We start from the raw sequence: 15,857 nt of genomic DNA on the forward strand, positions 1-15,857 counted from the left end.
TTCTTCACACTGAAAGGTGATTAATTCCTTAGAATCAATTGAAACACAGCTCTGACTCACTTTCTTCAGAAATTAACAAAATAAAATTAAATATTTAGCTGAAATTCATAATTTTGAAGTCTATAATGCAACTTATATTGATATACACAACTTATATGATATTGGCAGATGATCCAAATAATCTCCAAATCCTTCTAAATAAGGTTAACAATGAAAAGCCAAAGACTGGGTTTAAATATAAATACTAGAAAAGCAAAATTTATGGCTGTTAGCAGAAACAACATTCCGAACACCAGAATTTACTTAAATGGAGAGGTCATCAAGCAGGTCACACAATTTAAATATTTGAGATGCATGTTTAACGAAACGTGGGATCTAAATCAGGAGATCAAATGCAGGATCGAACAAGCAAGATCTACTTTTCTAAAACTTCTATGATTTCTTAGAGATAGGAACTTGAACTTTGAGACAGAATGGTGCAGTGCTATGTCTGGCCTGTTTTGTTATATGATGTGGAAGCATGGACACTGAAGGTAACTACAATAAACCGAATTGAAGCTTTCGAAATGTGGACCCTACGACGAATGCTAAGAGTGCCCTGGGTCGACCGTGTGAGGAATGAAGACATTTTCAGAAGAGCTGGTCTAGAACAACGTGAAATATTTGAAATCATCAAGAAGAGGAAAATAGCCTATTTGGAACACATACTACGTGGAGAACGCTATCACTTTCAGCGTCTGATTCTCCAGGGTAAAATGGAGGGGGGCAAAAGGGTAATAGGCCGAAGGAAGCTATCCTAACTGAGAAATATTCAAATAGTCGATTGGATTACAGGACTTTCAAGCACTCCAAGTCGCTGCAATTAATAGAACCATCTGATGAGGAAGAAAAATATGAACGCCTACGCAGGAATTAGCACGGCAGCTTAAGAAGAAGAAGATCTGATAAGCAACGACAGAAAGACTATGAGAAGTGCAGTGGGTCTACTAACAGAAGTCTGCATCTCCGTATTAATGGTAGACCATAGAATGATGTTGATGGTAATTTTGATAAGGATTATAAAACTTACTGTAACATTGTAATGTAATTAAAATGTTTCTCAATTTCTGATTTTATTTTAATTTTATTCGAGAACAAAGACTATTAACGAGAAATAAATTACTTTAGTTTACTTTTCTAATCGAGACAATTCAGAGAAAGAGAACACTTTTAGCGATAGTAAAAAGATGTTCTATAAAAGATGAGCAATTATCGGTGACCGTTTAACGTAGACACCGTGGGGATAAAGATGAAGGGAATAAATTCACGCTTTAGCCGGCACCTTAGCGGAAGCGGATCTTATCAATATTTTATGCTGTTCGATTGCACTCGCCGGCAGACGATTTATGGCCAACGTAAAATTGTCAATTTTTAATTGCTTTTGGCGCCATTGACTTTCGTTCGATTTTTTCCAGGTTCAATTAGAAGCGCAGGAAGGAGGAGAACAATAAATAATGGAACGGTCTTAATGAGATAGAAAATAATTTAATTATAAAACAAACCGGAAATTCTAATATTTACGTTAACTACTAAATGACCAGAATAAGTTCGTACCACCTAACCGTAAGGTGAAGTAAGATTTTTTTGTCAATCTTGTAGTAGAGATGATTGATTGGCAAAATGATCTGGAACTATTGAGACCGGTCTATTTGACAGTTGTCATTTGAAAACTTGAAGTAAATAATGTTCTCTAGAGCCAGAAAATCGACTTGTCATGTTTTATTTGTAAAATGTCCTAAGTTCCATAACCAACAACATACAGGGTCCGGCAATAGTTCGTCGGGCATCTGTAGCTCGTGGAATTAAAAACTTGAGAATTTTGTTTAAGTGTAATGTACTTCAGGAAAATATTTTAACTTCTATAGGGAGGCTCAAAAATGTGTGAGTCGATCGGGATGATTCGTTTAAATGGAACACCCTGTATATTGTAGCATTTTTATTTCCTTTAATAAAATTGAATTTAAAATTCTATTTTTATTTAAATTTCTTAGTATTGGCGCCATCTATTTGCTAGATGCCAAAGATACCAAACTCCATTTGTTACAGCTCACTTGTCTCGATATTTAATTTTTATTAGCGCATCTATTCGCTAGATGTTAAACTTCATTTATTACAGTTCACTTGTCTTGTTTATTAGCGCCATCTATTCGCTATATGCCAAACTTCCTTAATTGCATTTCACTTGTCCAAATCTCACTTCGCTGTGGATTGCGATTTTCTGTTCTAATGATTTCAATCATATGATATCACTTTTTTCTCTCTCATTTTGTTTGTGGTGAAAAGGGTTTTTTTTGTTTTCGTTTCTGAAACTGAGAAGAAGGTCTTTCTTTCTGGGAATTTGGATCTGAAGAAGACGCGTGTTTCGGCGTCCGACAAATTTTCCAGTGAAAAGCACTCTGAATCCACTTTTCGATTTCCATTGCATGGGTATCCGATTTGGCAATTTGAAAACCTTTTAAAGTATGCAATCCAGAGTATAGATCGTATTTGTTTGGTTTCTTCTTGGAATGATCACCGTAAGTTTATCCGCCATTTTATATAGCCCTATCTAACTAAATTCTATTTCAGTTATTTCCGTTTTTTATTTCGTTTATTTGAGTATTTAATTACTGGTTTGGATCGGCATATGGTTTGAATATATTTATGTAAAGCTGATTTTCAGACCGTAAGTTGTTTTTTTTATTGAGTATCTGTCCTGAGAACTATTTTTTATTTATAGAGTAACTACCACATGGTACTCAGTAACTACCACATGGTACTCAGTAATTACCACATAGTATGCAGTAATAATGCAGTAATTATTGTATGTTTCACCCACTTTCTTTTTGTATGCTGAGCTTAAGACAGTGTTCCTGACATTACAATCGTTCTTTTGGCTGATATCGAAGACTTCTCCTGCCATAGTTATCTGCATCCACTTCTGTTAGTCTGGAGAATACCTAACTACCTGTTTACATCATAAGAAACTATATACAGATAAGTCTCTCTCTTAAGTTTGATACACAAGGTACGCTTTTATTTTATAATTTTTGAGACAACAGATTTAATAACCTGGTAAATTATCACTATTTATCCCACATTTTGTAGTCAAAATTATTTTTTTATTTAACGTTATAAGTTATAATTTGATTCGTACAGTACACTCTTACTTAGCTATGATATTTTATATGAAAATTATTAACACGTATTCATTTTAAAGGTTTTTGTACACGACATGTTTCGAAACATCATCGTATTGAGACATACATAAATTTCACCTGTTTTTATTAAGTAGCTTACTTAGTTCAAAGAATGCAGTTACTAAATTCAAATCTATTTAAAATAACTTGCGGTTTTATTCGGATCACTGTGACTAATTGATGATACTTGTGTTTGTTTTCAATAAATGTTTAATGTAGGATAGTTATTTCTGACTTTTATTCCTGATAAACATAATAGACCCTTAATGCTGTTGATTACTTTATTTTAGCTATGTTGTGATATCGTATTTTTCTTTTTGGTTTCTTACTTTACCACTCTCATAAACAAAGTAAGTGGCGCCCTTTTCACTGTCTTTGACCATACCTATTTGAATTCTTAACATCAATATTAAAATCTCTGCAGCCTATATATTATCATTTTTTTATTTTTTAACAACATTAGAAAGTCACTGTGAGTCAGAAGCCTTACCTACGAACCCGGCTTTCCTCTAACCCTGAGCAACGGATTCTTTTTTCATTCTATTTGGGTAACGACAGAAAAGTCGCCACAATATTATTGCATTTTTGGCTTCCTTTCAAATCACTTTATATAATTCTAAGATCTGAGTAAATATATTTCGATAATTTTAGAGATATTAATAAATTAATAAAAATATATATTTTTCAACCTTCCTTAAAAATATATTACAAATACAAGAACCTGTTCTAAAATTTTAAAAAAACCTTTGATAGATCAGCATAATTCTGAAATATTTGTTTTTGCTGATTTCCAGTTCTACAGACTTTTATACAGATTCACTCCAATAAAATTAACTAACATTATGACGCGTTCCATGCTAACAATGCAATGACACATAGTTTATTAAGGATTATTCAGCTTACACCGCGTATTATTCGAGGACAATCGCCATTTTACTGGAACGCCGGACCTCTAATAAAGCGCCACGTGACCTTCTCCAAACATTAAGCCAAGTCTTTTAATTCGTATTAGAGCCCTATTGTGACATGAAGGCACGCACTGCTGGATTGAGAGCAATTAGAGTTTTCAGTAGCAGCGGTGAGCGATGTATAAGCTTATCTTTCCGCTTAGTTGACTTCGAAATGCCATAAAATGTACAGCAGTTCTTTTTAATTAGGGTCTGGTAAGCTATGAAATGTATTGGAATTAAGTGTATTTTTTGTAAATTTCATAATTTTTAGATTATGAGACGCATTTCTTACTTTTTAAGATTTTTTCACAATTAAATTTTGTAATCATTTTCAGCTTATTCAACCATTTCCAATTATGGTGTAGCCTCCCTCACTCTCTTTGTAGTTGAACCCATTGTTGTCTATTGTTAGCTATGTGGGTCTAAGTTATCCCTGTTAATTTTCTAATATAATGGTCCCATCTCAGGTTCGGTCTTCTTCTAGGTCTTATAATTCCTCGTGGGTACCATGCTGTCATTTTTGTAGTCCATCTGTTGTCCGTTTTTCTTGCCAGGTTTCCTTCCCATTGCCATTTGAGGGATTTGACTCTGTGGATGATATCTATTTCCTGGGTCTTTTGTCGTATCTACTATATTCTTTTATGGTCTCTTTTGGTTACTCCCAGCATATTTTGTTCAATTGAGCGTTATGCAATCTGCAGTTTCCTTATGATGTCCCTTTTAAGTTTACAGATTTTGCATGCATAGGTCATGACTGGTAGTACACATTGGTCGAATGTTCTCTTTTTTGGATAGAATGGCATTAAATTTATTTTTATTATATATTTTGAATTTTCTACTATACATTTTAAATAGTAGATTTTGTAGGTAATTTTTGAATAATATATTTTGAAATTATGATTAAAATATACATGAACTAGAAATCTCGTAAACTCGTGCTACCATAAAAAATTAGTGCTGCTTGTACAATATAAATCTAGGCAAAGCTTAAAATAAAACAACTAAATTTAGAGAATTGTCACTGGTTGTAAACAGAGTTTGCTGTAGAACTTGGCTTAAATTCCATGTTTATTAGAGCAATCCATTTTAGTCGTTTAAGCCTAGCTTAGAACAGAAAAGAACTTGTAATTTTATCAGTAAAGAGAGAAATTTTGTGTATTTGGTTTATATTAAAAATTGTGTTTTAATTGTTAAAATCAAATTGAAGTTAGAAATTGTGAATGATGTTATCGTTGGAGGACTACTAAAGCTATAATTTAAAATTCTTTTCAAAAAGGGCAAGAGTGTCCCAAATAAATAAAAATATCAGAGATTTATTTAAAATGTCAATATATCATGGGCATATTGTTATATGAGGTCTAAATTATAAGAAAATGCATTTTCTACGAAAACCTGAAGAGATAGGTAAAATTGGTGTACTACAACTTGATAGACAATTAAATTGTGCGTCCGATTTTTGTATAATATTATACAGGGCGTTCCATTTAAATTAAACAAGTTATTGCCGTTTAAATCTAGTTATTATTTAAAATAAATTTTTAGACACTCTGTATGAGGTACTATAAATTTTTATTATTGCAACACAAAACTTAGTAAATAGAAAATTTCAGTACAATATTTGATTTTAAAAACTTAAACACGCCTAGAGCAATAAAGCATTAAAATTGTTGAATACAATCACCGCACCGGTACGCAAAACGGGCACCTTAAAATATTCATGTAATTTAAAGTTTTATATATTGTGTTCTAGTTGACCGATTTGGTTATTTTTTAAGTAATTTGTAGCTAAATTATTTGACTTTTTAGTACCTTTTTCTAAATTAAAAGTAAAAGTTGCCATCTGTAAATTATAAAAGGGAAAACAAAATGTTGATATTTTGGTGAAAGTTTGAAACACCCTGTGGAGTACGTTGAATATAGAATATAGAATGTTTAGGAGGGGAGTTAATCATTGCGACCTTATAGATCTATTGTGTGTTCCCCATCATACAGTCCCAGAGCTTTAACAAAAGCCAGTATCTAAGACGGCTCCACAGAGGCCAGCTCTCCTTCCTTGACATCAGACGTACCAAGGTTCATGGTACGAATGGTCGTCGTCTCGGTGCACTCAGTGATAAGGTGTTCTGGTGTTTTCCCATTTTCCCCACAAAATCTGCATTCGCTGTTGTTTCTTAGTTTCAGCCTACTGAGGTGTTCGTTGAGGAGACAGTGTCCTGTTAGAAACCCCGTGACAATCCGAAGATTGATTTTACTTAAATCAAGGAAAACCTTTGATTTTTCTCGGTCGTAAGTTCTGAGGAACTTTTTCGAGTGTCTTAGACCGTTGGAGGACACCCATTCCAAGTTACGGATGGAGTCTTCCAGATTCTTTAGTTCCGCTTTCAGTTGGTTCCCGTTTGGAAAACAGAACGGTTCGGGTCCAGTTATTGGAGTGTTCGCTCCTTTTCTAGCTAGATCATTTGCTTTTTCATTGCTTTCTATTCCTTGGTGAGCAGGCACCTAGAGTAGGAGGACTTTATTTTCTTTGCCTAATTTGTTGAGCTTCTGTAGGCATTCTTTGACCAACTTCGAATTGATAGTTACTGAGTTGATCGCGTTAAGTACTGCTTGACTATCGGATAGGATGGCAATTTCCTGTTTTCGATAGTTCCTGTGTGGAGTACGTTAATAAAGTAAGAAATTTAAAAATATCATTTTATTATCTAGGTACGTCTTTTCTCGATACTTTGTTTATGAGTTTGTTATGTTTATGAATTCATCTCATTAGTTTTAGTTTTTTGGAAATAATCGTTTTTGAGAGACAGTTGAGAGACACAACATTTTTTGGTATTTTTTACATTAAAACCATGCCTTTGGTATTGGTCCTAGTCAACAGACCTGTAAAATAGTGTTTATGGTTATCTCTACCATGATCAATTAAAGCAAGAATAGCCGATATTTCAAAACTTAAAACCATATCTACTAGAGTAAACGTTAATAAACAATAATATTATGACTTTTCAATGACAGTGATATTACAAAAACAATAAACACTATTTTATAAGTGTGTTGATGAGGACCCAAAACCAATGTTAAAATTGCGGTAAATCGTAACTGTCTTATTCAAATGCAAATATCTCCAATAAAAATGAAGCTATTGAGATGAATAAAAAAACACACTATCGAGAAAAGACGTACCCAGATGATAAAATTATTTTTAAATTTCTTGCTTTGTTAACATATTCCACAAAAATGTTGTAAAATATGAAAAATATCAACTTCTCTTTACCATGCGCATTTATACGCGGCGTCCGATAGCCGCGTGCCGACGCTCAAAGCGCGACGCTCCTTGACGCTCATTCGGTATCGCACCGACGCCCGTCACACTCGCGGACGCCCGTACCGCTCTATCGCACAGTAGCGCCGACGTCGAACTTTCACCGGGGATATCAACGCGGAAAAACTTGATTAAAAACTTATATCGTCCAAACAACGAAACATATCGAGAACTTTTCATACTTTTATATCGACTTTTTCGATTGTTATTACCGTATTTATAAACATATATCACGCGCGTGTTGTTTACAAACAGAAAAATGTGTTCAAATTACTTCAAGTTATTGTGACAGAAGGTTGTAGTGTATGTGCATGTGACTAGTGTGTTTATATTTAGCGTCTAAACGAGTTGTGTGTTGTCGTTTAACATTTTACTGCGAACTAAGTAAGTAATGCCATGAGAATCTAATTTTTTTCACTTTATTTTAAATTGCGTTAAAAATAATTACTGTCATTTTTGTTATGTTTAAATTTGTTTGAATATATAAATATATTAGAACAATCTCACTAATATATTTTTTTTTCAAACGTCACAAAAGTGTTAATTTTTCCGAAGTGATTGACAACATAATAAAGCAATTTTAACGCCTAGGTATAAAAGTAAAGCACTTTTACGCCTAAGCATAAAAGTACGAAAATATATATTATTAAACTGACATAAAGCGTCACATTCAACGAGCGTAACCATAGTTTCTCGACGTATAATTACTTAAAAATTATTTAACGGGTTTAGAATTATTTAAAAAATTATTTGTGACGTTTTAAGAAAATAGCATGCTCTATTTGGAGTAAAAATGACTTTCTGTCCTCGTCTGCGCATCAAACGTACAACCTCGCCACAAATAGTATCATTTTTACTCCTAATTAAACAATATACTACTATATTATACATAACCTTTCTTTTTATGAAGCACGTTTTTTATTAACTTTTTGAAGTTTCTACTTATCATATAATTAATATTTTTTATTTGTCAAGCCAAATTAGTGTGAATTTACACAGTCTTAATATTTTTTTATTATTATATTAACAGAAAAAAATTGTTAAAAATATTTCTAGTTATAGTAACGCAAAATAGTGTGTATGATTCTATAGACCGACTTTTTTACTTCTGTTGTGTGTAACCATATGGCTAGCTTCCAAAATGTAAAAACATGTTTGAACAATTAATTTTTAACATGCCAATTTACCTCTGCTATAATTGTCATAGGCGTCAATTTATTTTTATAAAAAAATATTACTTCCTTTAGATATTATACCATGCAATTGAAAAAAAGCGGCGTCAAAGATGACTGGGGACTGATAATCGCTGAATATTTTGGCAAGGTCTATCTCTAGACGCCATTTATTAAAAAATGACATAAAATTTGTCAAAAATTAGCGCTAATTATAGAAAGATTAAGAAAGGATAGAACGTTTCCAGACACACAAATCTATTTTCAAAAATTAATTTATGCTACATCATTTAAAAATAATTCTTACTCAGTATTAAAATAAAATACAACCTTCTTGAGCCGAACTAGTAGTAAGTGTCATTAAAAAATAAAGAAAAGTACGGGCCAAGCAAATAACATCTAGGGCTTGACCTCGCCAAAATTATCATTGATTTTCATTCCCCATCCATCTTTGACGCCGTTTTTTTTTCGATTGTATAGTACCAATTTACTTTTGGTATAATTATCATAACACTTGTATACAAATAATAACACTTGTTTTTGACTTTATATGTAAATATAAGTTATATTGAGGTGTGTATCGCTCGGAAATAAATAGATATTTATGATGTATGTATACAAATTCTAGGTAGTTAAAATAACCTAACTAAGATTGCAGTATGTATGCACGTGACTTGTATGTGTATACTTAATTTAATCCCTAGACGAGTTGTGTGCTGTCGATTAATTTTATAACACTAATTAAGAGTCAAGTAAAGCATGCAAGACTTAACCGGCCAATTTAGCCACGATAAGAATAATTACTGTCGATTTTTTTATTAAACTGTAATAATATTCTAGTACAGTATAATATGAAACATAAAATATTATTTTTTTTATACACTCAACACATTTTGGGAATGTTGGTTTTGTTGATTAAATACTTATAGATCCCTTTATAAAATATTGTTCGTATTATTCAAGTAATCTGTACAGTGTTAACATTATATTTAATCCCACTTTTAACAAGTTATAACTTTTTTATTTTTAAAGATGAAACATTTATTACTTTGTTAGTTTTTTAGTTATGCTTCACTAAAACCCCTATAATCTGCTGTTTAATGAAAGTTAACAACTACATGCCAACTAACTACAACTATAACCAATAATAAAAAAGATATATAGCCCTTTAAAGTTTTGTACAAAACAAATTGCTAAATCTGTACAATAAAATGGTCACACCTTACTACTATTACAAATTATGTATATAAAATAATATATATTTAGCCATCTCATAATTTTTTAATTTATGATTCACGCTTCTTCTTGTTTAGATTTTTATTTTCTGTATTTTATTTTTTTATAATCTAGTTTATATTTATGACATATGCCCAACTAACTTGATTTAAGTTCATAATTAAAATTATACTTATTATAAAAATTGAAAGATCGAATACTTCGACTCGTGTATTATATAACACAGGATTATACAGTGAGTCTTAAATAAGTGCAAATATTTAGAGGGCTGGTAAATCCCGATAAAAGAAACATATTTTCTTTTTAGCGATTTCCAAATAAATTTAAAATAACCGAGTTATTTTACTTTGAAAATTCCCCCCAAAAAAATGATTTTTGCTAAAATTTTGAGGATCTTTTCTGGATTTTCTTTCTTCTGAATTTAATCTACTATCTATGTTGCCATATTATCAAGAAGTTATGTTTTTTAACTAAAAAAAATTTTTCCAAAAATTCCAAATTTTCATAAATTTATTTTTGCGAATAAAGTCTTATAATCGTGGTACTACGGTCGAAATATACTACCTCTGAAAATATTTGCGTTTATTTAAGACTCACCCCCTGTATAATAACTACATATTAAGTCGTCTTAAGAATTTTACAAAATATCATTTTAATTTTTATTTATTTACTTCAATTCTAAAAATTATTTATTCTGAGTTTTTTATACCTTTTCCAAAACTTTAAAATTTGTTTTTTAGATTTACTTCTGTAAATTCATCCATCATTCTAGTTTATTGTTTTCAAATTTTCAAGTAAAACTTGTAAAAATAATCTCCATCTACTCTTTTATTACTATTTACTTTAAAGTTTTAATTTCATTCCAAAAACAAAATAAAAGAGATTTTACTTATTCATGGTTTTAAATTACTGTTCAAATTAACTATTATTCTGAACTATATGGAAGAACATAAAATTCAAAATTTTATTATACCTCATTTACGTTATATATTATTTAGTTAAATTAGTTTATTTCTTTACTATTATACGGTCGCATTTTAATCAATGTGAATTTTAGTAATAAAAGTTTATTATAAAAGCGCTAGAAATAAGCAGAATAAAGATATCTATATTTATTTCATTTTCATTATGACTTATGTTTATTTCTCTTTTAATATCGTTTCTAACTGCAACCCTTTTTATTTAAATTAAATATTTATTATGTCGTAATTTTCATTTAACATAGAAAATTATTTTTACTGGCTTTAGCTAGTTAGTTGCTAAGTGGTTTTTTATTTGCTTTTATATAAAATAATATCCATTTTAACTGGTGTTATTATACAAATAAAAATGTTTTTGGTATTGTAGCATCAATAAAAAGTTTTCAAGCAGACATACAAATTTTAGTTTAATACAAAAGTAGATATTTTGGACTTTTATATGTTATTTTTAGAAGTATTATTTTCTTTTAATTGCTGTAGTACCCTATACTAAATATCAACATTACTATGTTAGCGTTAAGGTCTTAAGGATACTTGGCATGTTTTATATTATCACAATTTTAGAAGAAAAAATAAGACAGAATATCTCGCGTCTTTTATTCAAAGATTAAAACTAGATTAAAGATTTAAAAAACAGCTTTGTCATCCGCGAATGAAAGAATGTAGCTGAAAGTTGTTAAAACTTAAAAGTTTAGAAAGAAAGAAAGGGATTTCTTGTCTTATATAAAGTTTAGGTTTGCTTAATGTATATTTTAAAAATCCGCGAAATATAACTTGTTTTATGAGCTATAATCTTCTTCCTTCCAGTCTTTCGCCTTATATACTTTTTAAGAACTCTGTTACTTTACTTTTAAAAAAGGGAAAATGTATATCATTCTGTTAAAAAGTATTCTTCTTGAAATTTTTGTCAAGGTGAGTACCAATTTAGTTAAAAGTTACTTAAAAATTACTAATCTAATGAGATAAAAATCTTTAATAAATTAATAAATCTTAAATACTTTTTATTTGTCGGTTTTTATTGCAATAGAAAATTATCTAGTAAAAAAACTAAAATTTGGCGTTTCAAAGAAATCAATAGAAGCCTGTACTATTCAAGTTTTTTGTAATAATAAAAATAAAACAGAGAAATACGAAAGGAAACAAACAAAACTCTGTAATCAATAGGTATCTAAAAATATTAGATTATATTGAGTAAGTATAAATCAAAATTCGAATTAAAATTAGTGAATTTTTTCAACCAAACAAATTTCAGTTTTATTCAGAACCTCGCAATTAGTGGAATAAATGAGTAGTTTCAATTACACTTTATACTTTTTAGTTTACGATCATTCACAATGTTTAAAGAACACATCTAAAATTAATATAATATCCTAGCAACAGCTTGCGTTAGTCAGTTGTATCCATTGAGAAAGCCTAATATTTAGCTTATAAAATAATCAATTTTTGATTTCTAACAACAATTTCTCTTAGCGGAAGATAATCAAAGGCCAAAATGATATATCTTGCAAATTTTGAAGTATAATTAGTGGAAAAGTTAAAAGTTTGATAACTTTTTCTATTAATTGAAGATGTCTACCACTAATTTTGACGTTCTGAATGCTTACACTGAAATTAAAGGAACAATTGAAACAACTAAATTATTCCACTAATTGCGAGGTTCTGAATGAAGCTTTGGATAAAAGATTAAAATTAACATTCCTAATTTTTTGTGTAGAAATTTAAAATTGCTATGAATTTATAAATATAGATATATGTAGAACGTAGATAACGTAGGAGGTTGCAACACTGCAAAGTTTAAATACACCGGCACCGCGACCGTAGAGAAATCTCAAGGAAATGAAAAAAGTGACACTAAAAAGTATTTTAAAATTCCCGGAAAATGTCAAGAAAAATTTAAATTTCTCAACAATTTTTTTCGTAAAAAAAACCACAGGCGTGTTTCCGGTGTCGAAATATACTACGAATCGAATCGGTCGAATTTAAAATATCTGCACCTCTGAGACACCTTCTACATAGATGTAGACAATAGATCTGAAATTATCGTAGTGTAATAGGTCAAAGAGACACCTTATTAAAATCTGTCTATATATTTTTTCTATTAACTAGATTTTATTTCCGAGATCATACATAATGCAGCAAGATAACTATCCGCAAATAGGCCATTTTTCACGTAATAAAATTACAAGAAAATTCTTCTTTAAAATCTACTCTCTGTTCCTTATTACGTCATTTTTCTCGGTGAAAATAGGCCGGTTATAAATTTTCCTTTCAAAAGAAAAACAGCAAAAAGTGGGGGAAGAACATAAAAAATAAATTTCGTATCATAAGAATGGCAATTTCGGGTGATAGAGTGTTCACATACGCGCTTATAAATTGACACCAACCAGTGGGGGGTCAAAGTTTTTTTGAAAGAGAAAGAAAAAACGGAATCTGTAGATTGGGATGTTTTATTTGCTTGAAGGGGAAAATTAGGCTGGTACAAATAAAGTCCATCAGAAGTATTTCCTTTATGGATATTGTCTGTATACAAAAAATATATCTACAGTGTGACCCACTCAAGACCGGGCACCCTCCATAAAATCTGTGTTTATAGTCCGATTTTGATGATTTTTTTTTTTAAATATAAAGTTTCAAAAAATGTACTTTAGGGCTCAATGTCATGTTATTTCACAAAAAACAAGGCCTACTTAATAAAGTTTATGTGGTGAAAAATTTGCAAAATCATATTAGCGATTTTTTTTCAAAAAATTTGAGTACACCCCTACATTCGGCATCCCCCAAAACAGTTCTGTACCAAATTTCGTTTAAAAATATTAATTATTAATAATTCTGCAGTTAAATTAAATAATTCCCTATTTTTGCCAATTTAACGATGAGTTATCACGTAACCCTTGAAAAAAACAATCCACACAATGGGTTTTATTAGCTGTCAATTCTTGCAGCGTAGAATTGAATATTAATTTAATAGCACGCAGAAAAGTGTTGTATCAAGAAATATTATTTGCATTATGGAACAATTAAATATTAGGGATAAAATTGAAATTATTCGTTTAGTGGGTGATAACTATCTTCAAGCAGGAGAAGCTGCCAGAGAATTTAACAACAGACATCCCGACAGACCTGCAGTAAGTAGAAGCACGGTTCAACGAATAAATAGAGTTTTTAATGAAACTGGTTGTGTGTCAAAATACTTACTAAAAAACAGAAGGCCGGAACATCGAATAAATAGGCGGAATGAGGAAATATTAGAATATTTTCGTAACAATCCTCGTGCAAGCATTAGAGGCGCCAGTGTTGATTTGGATATACCAAGGGAAAATATTAGGAGATGTTTGCGAACTAATAAAGTTAAACCCTTTAAACCAAAGATTTTACACACTTTGGAAAACGGAGATGATGTTAGACGATTAGAATTCTGCTTATGGGCTCAAGCAGAGTATTTAAATAATAGAAATTTCTTAAAAGAAATTTTATTTAGTGATGAGGCAACATTTAGTACAAACGGAGTAGTATCCTCTCAAAATTCGCGATTCTGGGCAGTCGAAAACCCTGAATGGGTGATCAATACAAGAAGACAGTATTCTCAGAAATTAAATGTGTGGTGTGGCATACTTGATGATAGAATCATTGGTCCATATTTTTTTGAGAGAAATTTGAATAGTCCAACGTTTTTGAATTTTCTGATTAATGACTTTTGGGATGCAATACATAATTTACCATGCCAAACCCGTTTGAATTTAAAATTTCAATTGGACGGATCACCTGTGCATAACGCGGCAGTTGTCAGGGAATGGTTAAATGAAAATTTTGAAAATAAGTGGATAGGTCGAAATAGCCCGCTAATTGAGTGGCCACCGAGATCCCCGGACCTAACACCCCTTGATTTCTTTCTTTGGGGTTTCTTAAAGCAACAAGTTTACAAGTCTAGACCTCAATCTGTAGATGAATTACGTATTAGAATTACAGAGGCTTCTGAAATATTACACCACAGCAGCTTAGGAATGTAACTGTTAATCTAAGAAAAAGATGCGACAAATGTATTGAACTGAATGGAGGGCTGGTAGAAGCAACTAGAATTATTTGAATATGTTTAACTTATTATTCGGTTATTGTGTTGCTTGTAGTATTTTTATCATTGTTTGTAATAAAACTCGTTGTCGTGGATTGTTTTTTTCAAGGGTTACTTGATAACTCATCGTTAAATTGGCAAAAATAGGGAATTATTTAATTTAACTGCAGAATTATTAATAATTAATATTTTTAAACGAAATTTGGTACAGAACTGTTTTGGGGGATGCCAAATGTTGGGGTGTACTCAAATTTTTTGAAAAAAAATCGCTAATATGATTTTGCAAATTTTTCACCACAAAAACTTTATTAAGTAGGCCCTGTTTTTTGTGAAATAACATGACATTGAGCCCTAAAGTATATTTTTTGAAACTTTATATTTGAAAAAAAATCATCAAAATCGGACTATAAACACAGATTTTATGGAGGGTGCCCGGTCTTGAGTGGGTCACACTGTATAAGGGTGTCACTTTTTTGCAAGTATTTAAGCTTGAAATATTAATTTTCAAATTACTTTTATGTAATTATTGTTATTAATTACTTTTATTATTGCTTTAAGTGATTTTGATTTAGATGGACAGCAATGAAATATTTTTGAAACTTTCGGTTTGAATTTAAAGACTGTAAGGGTTATATTTGGTTTTATAATTACAGACTTCTTCGTTCAGGCTTCCAAACTTAAATTAGTAGTTTATGAGTACTAACTCTCCCTTTTGTAAAATCCTTTGTTCAAATCTTTGTCTTGACACCCATTTTTCCCATGACGTGTGTCACTATATTCTGGCAGTCAAGTATACATTGCTATTTATGCCATTATAGTGGGATTTTGTAGCCAAATAATAAGACAGGGTAAAGAGCATATTAACATAATTAGGGCTACCGCGAAAGTACTTCAATATAGCTGACAAATTCCAGTT

At 30.9% G+C, this 15,857-nt stretch overlaps 1 protein-coding gene across 1 annotated transcript in view; it reads left to right on the forward strand.

The window, feature by feature from the left end:
- The first annotated feature begins 7,524 nt into the window (after nt 1–7,524).
- LOC115882619 (pheromone-processing carboxypeptidase KEX1-like) overlaps nt 7,525–15,857 on the forward strand; it is a 107,971-nt gene continuing 99,638 nt past the window's right edge. Inside the window, exon 1 of the mRNA XM_030900812.1 lies at nt 7,525–7,868. The gene's annotated coding sequence lies outside the window, so the exon portion shown is untranslated. The remainder of the gene's footprint in view (nt 7,869–15,857) is intronic.

The sequence above is a fragment of the Sitophilus oryzae genome, unplaced genomic scaffold (assembly GCF_002938485.1).
Source record: "Sitophilus oryzae breed Bouriz unplaced genomic scaffold, Soryzae_2.0 scaffold_178_pilon_pilon, whole genome shotgun sequence".
NCBI classification, from domain to species: Eukaryota; Metazoa; Arthropoda; class Insecta; order Coleoptera; family Curculionidae; genus Sitophilus; species Sitophilus oryzae.